The sequence below is a fragment of the Meles meles genome, chromosome 10 (genome assembly GCF_922984935.1).
Source record: "Meles meles chromosome 10, mMelMel3.1 paternal haplotype, whole genome shotgun sequence".
Taxonomy (NCBI): Eukaryota; Metazoa; Chordata; class Mammalia; order Carnivora; family Mustelidae; genus Meles; species Meles meles.
This window is the reverse complement of record NC_060075.1, coordinates 76,323,195-76,331,865: the sequence shown is the minus strand read 5'-3', so window position 1 is coordinate 76,331,865 and position 8,671 is coordinate 76,323,195.

Here is an 8,671-nt window from a genome sequence, read left to right as displayed (position 1 = left end):
CACCTAGGTGGCTCAGTGGATTAAGCCTCTGCCTTCAGCTTAGGTCATGATCCCAGGGTCCTGGAATTGAGCCCGGCATCCGGCTCTCTGCTCAGTGGGGAGCCTGCTTCTCCCTCTCTGCCTACTTGTGATCTCTGTCAAATAAATAAATAAAATCTTAAAAAAATATATACAGCAATAATTAAGTTATGTGAATGATTTGGTAGGTCCTCATCAACAGCTAAGTGAAAAACCAGAACACAAAATTGAAAATAAAATATGATCTCAGTTATGCAAACATATTTACATACTTCACATTTTCCTCACATATGTGATTAGGAAAATATTGGAAGTAAACATAGCAAACGTGAGCAGTGGTCATCTTTAGGAAATGGGATTATTGGTGCTTTTTTCCTGTTTTCTTTTCTGTATTTTCAGTGCTTTTGAGGTTCCAGTGAAAGTCTGTTAGTCTTATAGTAATAGACCAAAGCCATGAAAATTGTGCTTAAAGGTACTTTGCACAGGGCAGGAACATAATACAGCAAACGCTGAGAGAATGAATGGGTCCATCAGGAAAGCTGACAAGCTTTACCAACTTTCTGGCAGCTTTGTCCATCTTTCTTGTAGGCTGATAGGAACATGTCACATCATGAAGGTTTCGTTACAAAATAAATGATAGCATATTATAAATCACTACCATAAATAATAAGCACAGACAAATCAAGTCCCTTTGTGATGAGACAGCTCTAATTGCTTTTAATTTCATGCTTTCACTTACTGTACTTGCTAAATCTTAAAGTTGTAATCTCCAGTGTTCTTTCAGTCATTAGTATAAATTAGCAATGTTGTACCATATGCAAATTAGTTGGCTGAAAAAGTCAGTTATGTGGAAAATACTGTAAATAACCTTTTTCAACTCAATTAAACAATTTCGGTGTGATGCCCCAGGCTTTGAGGAATAAGTAATTGACTAAAGCAGTTAAAAACCTCTGGGTCCAATTCAGAAAGCCTTACACAGACAAAATTCTCACTTTCTTCAGCACTAATGTTGTACGCCCAAGAGTATTGGAATAAGGCCAGGGATGAAATCCTAGGTGGACAAAAGAAGAAAGATAGGGGCTAATATTTACTGAACCCTACATGTACTATGGTCATTCTTTGTCCCCAAAGTGAAAATGGCAGTGAAATATAAAATGCAGTCAAAGATACGCCCTTCAGTGTTTTCCAGGCTGTGTTCTGCTGGCATGTGCTCTCCCAAGATGTATTGTTGTGTACAAAGGGAGGTTCATGGGGCACCTGGGTGGCTCAGTTGGTTAAGCGACTGCCTTCAGCTCAGGTCATGATCCCAGAGTCCTGGGATCGAGTCCCGCATCAGGCTCCCTGCTCCACTGGGAGTCTGCTTCTCCCTCTGATCTTCTCCCTTCTCATGCTCTCTCTCACTGTCTCTCTCTCAAATAAATAAATAAAATTAAAACAACAACAACAACAAAGGGAAGTTCATGAGAAAATGATTTGGAGAATTTTTACATAATGTATATTGCTTTTGAAGGGTCAAAAACAACATTGAGATGCTAAAGGTCTGGAAACGTATGCAGTAAAGAAATATGTTTAAATTGGTTTAATCCAACGGTTAATTCCATGGGAAAATAAAATTGTTTTACTTATTTTATTTACCTAATATCTGCTAACATCCCTTGGAACTATCATTCTGTGCTCAAAGACCAAAAAGCATTCAAGCAATATTCTGTACACTGGACTTGTTTAAATATGGTACATATATAATTAGGAGGTAAATTCTATGGCCGCTACATCCCCTTTTGGTCTAGTAAGTAGTGTTACAAGTAGATGCTACCACACACTGTCTGTTTTTCCTGGGAAGAGCCATGTAGTGACCTGATGGCTGCTGGGAACCACGTAGGTCCAGGCCTATCTGATAAAACACCTGCTTAGAATTCTTGATTTTTTAAAAAAATAAAACGAGATACTTAAAAATAATTCAGTTGCACAGTATATATAAAGTGTCTTTTGCAGTTTGAAGACTGTTCCTCCTATCTTCCCATCTTTATTTCCACCTTCCACACTGCTAACCATTGTTTTGAGCCATAAATGTGAATATATTTTGACTTTCAATCCCATATCACTGGACTGTGAGTTAGGTGGGGTAAAAAGCCCAAGGCCCATTGAGGTCTGTGCATCCTCTTTCTTCTTATCCTTCCTTAAGGTTCTGACACATTTCTTCTGCACATTGCTCCCTCTTCTACTCTACCACTCTTTCTGGGCCTGGTGGCCAATCTGTATACACAGGGGGAAGAAATTAAAATTTGTCTCCCAAGTTCTCCTCTTTAAAATTTACCACATTATGTTTAGAGGTACACATCAAGTCTCTAGAGCATCTCTTGCAACCTGGGCTTGGTATGTTTGCTGGGCTTTTCTATGTGTGGCTTGAATATGTTCATTTACACTGAGCAGACCAAACAAATAATAGAAAATTAGGCAAACTATGAAATAGGAGTGCTCTGAAGTAAAGAAAAAAAGAGGTATGATTGGAAAGATACTGAATTAGAAATGGGATTCGTATTATAAGTTACCTATAGCATAATATGTATGCTAAGACCAGAACATAATGACTAACCTTATTGGTTCCTTCTACCAAACAAAATCAGAAGTTTGTGCTAGGAAGGATACAGGGATGGACAGAAAATCTTGCTTGCCACTGGCTTGTGTGCTGTTGGAAGGACTTTTGGTGCCCTTTTTAACCGTAATCTTTTTAATCCTTGAAGTTAAATTTAATATTAAACGAACAACATTTATATACACTCTAAAGAAGAAATACTTGCACACTGCATTACTCTAGGGCAGTTGGTTTGGAGTTTTTTATGTGTTCAGTAGTGTCTCTACCCCAATGACTTAGAGTTACACTTGATTTATTTTTTAAAGAGTTTTGTGTATGAACAGTTGCATTATATTTGCCTTTAGCGTCAGTGTGTCTTATTTCTTTCCTAACATTTAACCTGCCTTTGATAATATTCTTTCATTCTGAGATTTATTATTATTATTTTTAAAGATTTTAATTTATTTGTTTGTCAGAGAGGGAGAGAGCGAGCACAAGCAGTGGGAACAGCAGCTCCCCCCTGGGCAAGGAGCCTGATACAGGACTCGATTCTAGGACCCTGGGATCATGTCCTGAGCTGAAGGCAGACACTTAACTGACTGAGCCATTCAGGTGTCCCTCTGGGATTTTTTTAAAAGTATGTTAGTTCTCTTTTGTCATGATTGTGTTCAGCATCATTTTCCTGCTTCAGGGTTAACTCCGGAATCTATTCTATAGCGATTACTCTAGGTTGGGTAAAATATTTGAATTTGAAAGCACCTTAAGGAATACACCTCAATCATATCCAAATATGAGATTTAGGGAAAGATCATATGTCATAGAATGAGTAGCAAAAGGTTGCTTTGTATCCTCTGTAGCCTAATAAATCATGCCCGAGACATCAATCTTTCTTTCTTAGTCTGAAAAATTTGTGCCATCTCTCCACCTGACCTGTAAGTAAAAGGATTATTTACAGTTAGCAAATAGATTTTTAGAAAAATAAAAATTAGAGCAAGGTAAACCTCCTCACTTTAAAATAATTAGAAAAATTTGCATTCAGAGATTAAAAAATAAAGTTATTCTTTTGTGATCTGTCTGGATCAGTGGTTCTCAATGGGCAGGTTTCCCCCTGTGGGACATTTGACAATGTTTGGAGACATTTTGGCTATCCCGTGTGTGTGGGGTTTTATAGCAACTAGTGGGTAAAGACCAGAGATGCTGGTGAACATCCTACGATGCACAGGACAGTCCCCCACAACAAGACTTATCTGGACCCCAAATGTCAGTAACGCTGAGACTGAGAAACCCTGATGTAGGTCCGTGGTTCTCACAGAGTGTGGCTTTCAGACCAGTGGCTTCAGCATCACCTGGAAAATTGTTAGGTACGTGCACCCTTGAGCCTCCTCTTGGGCCCCCTAGATTTTGATGCATGTTCATGTTTGAGAGCCACTGAATGCATAGTCCAGTCTTCTTGTTTCTCAGTCACTTTGAAGGATATGGATTCTCACTCTCTACTCAACCTTTCCCTTTAATCAGTACCTAAAGTTTAAAATCCAGGCCTTTCACAAACTCCAATTTCTTCTCTCCTCCAGAACCTTTTTGTGTGGTGGCCTCTCTCCAGTTCTCTGTCCCAAAGAAATCCACTTGCCAGGAGCAGGTTGTGTTTTCGTTCCCTTTGTATCTTTCTAAAATATTGGCAATACCAATATTTACTTTGGTTTACCACAACTGGTCTACCCCACACATTTGTGTCAGGCTGTAGCTTGTGCCCCACAGAGTCAGCGCTGGTGAGTGGAGGTGTTGCTCAGCATGTTTCATCAAAGGGCTTTCAAGGTTAGCACTTGTTCTCATGCTGTCACCTCCTAATTGACGAATCGCTTCCGTTTGGGGTGTAACGCAAACTAAAATCCATACCATGAAATGACTCAGTGCCTATCTCAAGTGATGGCAAGATAGCATAGATTTCTTTCCTTATATATTTTTTAAAGGTTTTATTTATTTATTTGACAGAGAGAGAGAGAGAGAGATCACAAGTAGAGAGGCAGGCAGAGAGAGAGGGGGATGCAGGCTCCCTGCCGAGCAGAGAACCCAATGCGGGGCTCGATCCCAGGACCCTGAGATCATGACCTGAGCCGAAGGCAGCGGCTTAACCCACTGAGCCACCCAGGTGCCCCACTTTCCTTATATTTTAATTCCAGTATAGTTAATGAATAGTGTTATATTAGTCTCGGATGTGCAATATGGTGACTCAACAATTCTACATGTTATTCAGTGCTCATCATAATAGATGTTTCCTTAATCCCCTTCACCTCTTTCACCCATTCCCCCACCCACCTCCCCTCCAGTAGCCATCAGTTTGTAGTTACGAGTCTGTTTTTTGGTTTGGCTCTCTTTTTTAAAATTACTTGTTCATTTGTTTTGTTTCTTAAATTCCACATGTAGTGAAATCATATGGTATCTGTCTTTCTCTGGCTGACTTATTTCACTTAGCATTATACCCTCTGATCCATCCATGTTTCAGACTTTTTGTGCTATAATAATATTGCATCATATATATATATATACCATATTTTCTTTATCCAAACATTTATCTGTGGATGCTTGGGCTGCTCCCGTAATTTGGCTATTGTAAACAATGCTGCAACAAACATAGGGGTGTATATATCTTTTCCGATTACTGTTTTTGTATTCTTTGGGCAAATAGCTGGTAGTGGAATTGTTGGATCATAGGGTAGCTCTATTTTTAATTTTTTGAGGAATCTCCATACTGTTTTGCAAAGTGGCTGCACCAGTTTGCTTTTCCACCAAAGTGCATGAAGATTCCTTTCTCTCCACAACCCATCAGTATTTGTTGTTTCTTGTGTTGTTGTTGTTTTTTTTTTTAAAGATTCTATTTATTTATTTGACAGAGAGAGATCAGAAGTAGACAGAGAGGCAGGAAGAGAGAGAGAGAGGGAAGCAGGCTCGCTGCCGAGCAGAGAGCCCGATGCGGGACTCGATCCCAGGACCCTGAGATCATGACCCGAGCCAAAGGCAGCAGCTTAACCCACTGAGCCACCCAGGCGCCCCGTTTCTTGTGTTTTTGATTTTACCCATTCTGACAGGTATGAGATGATATCTCATTGTGATTTTGATTTCCCTGATGATGAGTAATGTTGAGCATCTTTTCATGTGGGCCGTCTGGGTGTGTTCTTTGGAGAAAGGTCTGTTCATGTCTTCTGTGCACATTTTAATTGGATTATTTGTTTTTTTGGTGTTGAGTTGTATAAGTTCTTTATATATTTTGGATACTAACCCTTTATGGGATATGTCATTGGAAAATATCCTCTCCCATTCAATAGTTTGTCTTTTAGTTTTGTTGATTGTGTCCTTTGCTGTACAGAAGCTTTTTATTTTGATGTAGTTCTCATAGTTTATTTTTGCTTTTGTTTCCTTGCCTCAGGTCACATATCTAGAAAAACGTTGCTGTGGCTGATGTCAGAGACAGTACTGCCTGTGCTCTCTTCTAGGATTTTTATGGTTTCCACTCTCACATTTAAGTCCTTAATCCATTTTGAATTTATTTTTGTGTATGGTGTAAGAAAGTGGTCCAGTTTCGTTCTTTCACAAATAGCTGTCTGGTTTTCTCAACACCATTTGTTGAAGAGGCTGTTTTTTCCCCATTGCATATTCTTGCCTCCTTTGTTGAAGATGATTTGACCATATAATTGTGGGTTTATTTCTGAGTTTTCTAATCTGTCGATCTAGGTGTTGATTTTTGTGCCCCAAACATATTGTTGTGGATACTACAGCTTTGCTGTATATCTTAAAATCTGGGGTTGGGATACCTCTACTTTTTTGTTCTTTTTCAAGTCTACTTTGGCTATTTGGGTTGTTTCATATTTCCAGGCAAACTTTTGGATTATTTGTTCTAAATTTATGGAAATGCTGTTGGTGTTTTAATAGGAATTGCATCAGATTTGTGGATTGCTTTGGGAAGTGTGGACATGTTAACAATACTTGTTCTTCCAGTCTATCAGCATGGAATATCTTTCCATTTGTTTGTGTTATCTTCAGTTTCTTTCTTCGGTGTTTTATAGTTTTCAGAGTACAGGTCTTTCACCTCCTTGGTAAGTTTATTCCTGGGTATTTTACTATTTTTGGTACAATTATAAGTGGGGCTGTGTTCTTAGTTTCTCTTTCTGCTACTTAATTATTGGTGTATAAAAATGCAATGACTTGCTGTGTATTGATTTTGTATCCTCACGGAATTCATTCATTAGTTCTAGTAGGTTTTGGTGGAGTCTGTAGTGTTTTCTATATAGAGTATCATGTAATCTGCAAATAGTGGAAATTTTACTTCTTCCTTACCATTTTGGATGCTTTTTATTTCTTTTTGTTGTCAAAGCTGTCAGGTTTTCCCCATTGAGTATGATGTTAGCTGTAAGTTTTTCATATATGTTCCCTCAAAACCTAGTTTGTTGAAGGTGAATGGATATCGTACTTCGTTACATCCTTTTTTGGCACCTTGAGATGATCATATCGTTGTTGCTCTTTCTCTTTTTGATGCGAAGTATCCTGTTGATTGATTTGCAAATACTGAACCAATGTTGCATCCCAGGAATAAACCTCACTTGATCTTCCTGAATGATGTTTTTAAATGTATTGTTCTGTTTGGTTTGCTAATATTTTATTGAGGATTTTTGTATCTATGTTCATCAGAGGTATTGGCCTATAGTGCGCTCTCTCTCTCTCTTTTTTGTCATAGTGTCTTTATGTAGTTTTGGTATCAGGGTAATGCTGGCCTTGTAAAATGATTTTGGAAGCTTTTTTTTTTCTCTCTTCTATCTTTTTTAGAGGAGTTTGAGAAGAATAGGTATTAACTCTTTAAATGTTTGGTAGAATTCACTTGAGAAGCCAGGGACTTTTTTGTTGGGAGTTTTTTGATTAGTGGTTCAATTTTGTTGCTGGTAATCAGTATTTTCAGATTTTCTATTTATTTCTGACTCAGTTTGGGGAAGTTATATGTTTCTAGGCATTTATCCCTTTCTTCTAGATTGTACAATTTGTGGCATATGATTTTTTCACAATATTCTCTTACAATCTTTTGTAGTTCTATGGTGTTGGTTGTTTTTTTCCTCTTTCATTTCTGATTTTGTTTATTTGCATCCCCTCTCTCTTTTTGATGAATTTGGCTAAAAATTGGTCAGTTTTGTGGATCTTTTCAAAGAACAAGCACCTGGCTTCATTGCATCTTCTTTTTTTTTTTAATTTTTATTTTTATTTCCTATTTTGTTTATTTCTGCTCTAATGTTTATTAGTTCCTTCCTTCTACTGGATTTGGGTTTATTTGTTGTTCTTTCTCTAGCTTTTTAAGGGTAAGGTTAAGTTGTTTATGTGAGATTTTTCTTGCTTCTTCAGGGAGACCAGTGTTGCCTTCAGGGAGGCCAGTGCCCCAGTTGCCAACTTTCCTCTTAGAGCCACTTTTGCCACATCACAAAGATATTGGAGGAGGCAGGTGTGTGAGAGGAGGCTGAGGCAGGGCACAGGTGGTTAGCAAGCTTTGCACAGTTGTGCGGTGGGAGAGGAGCTACGGTCTGGCTGGAGGGAGGCATGTCTGCTGGAGAATGCGTGGTGGGTGTGCTGTTAAGCAAGTTAAGTAGTGAGGGTTGGCCCTGTCCTGGTTCCTGAAGGTGCATCCATGTGTCCAGGCTGGGGGCCGGGAGAGAGAAACGGCACCGCCAGCTCTTTTGTTCCTGGAGAAGTTTCCCAGTGATCCTTGCCCCTCCAGCACAGACTCTGAGATTGGTAAACAGATCTCCTTTTGAGGCACCTCAGGCATTTTTCAAACCGCTGCTTGTCTGCAGGACTGCCTCTTTAAGGGCAAGGACTCAGCTTCCTGTCACTCTCCTGGCTTTCCCAGAACCAAGCCTGCTTATTTTTAAAGTTCCAGGTGTGTAGACCTGACTGTAAGAACTCTTGAAGTTATGCCCCATGGGTTTTCAAAGCCAAATGTTGTGGAGATTCCCCATGCCTTGCGTACGTGGCATTAAGGTCTATTTCTTTTTTTTCTTGACTCCTGTGGTGTCCCTCCCTCCCGTGGATGATCCCACAGGTCCCTTT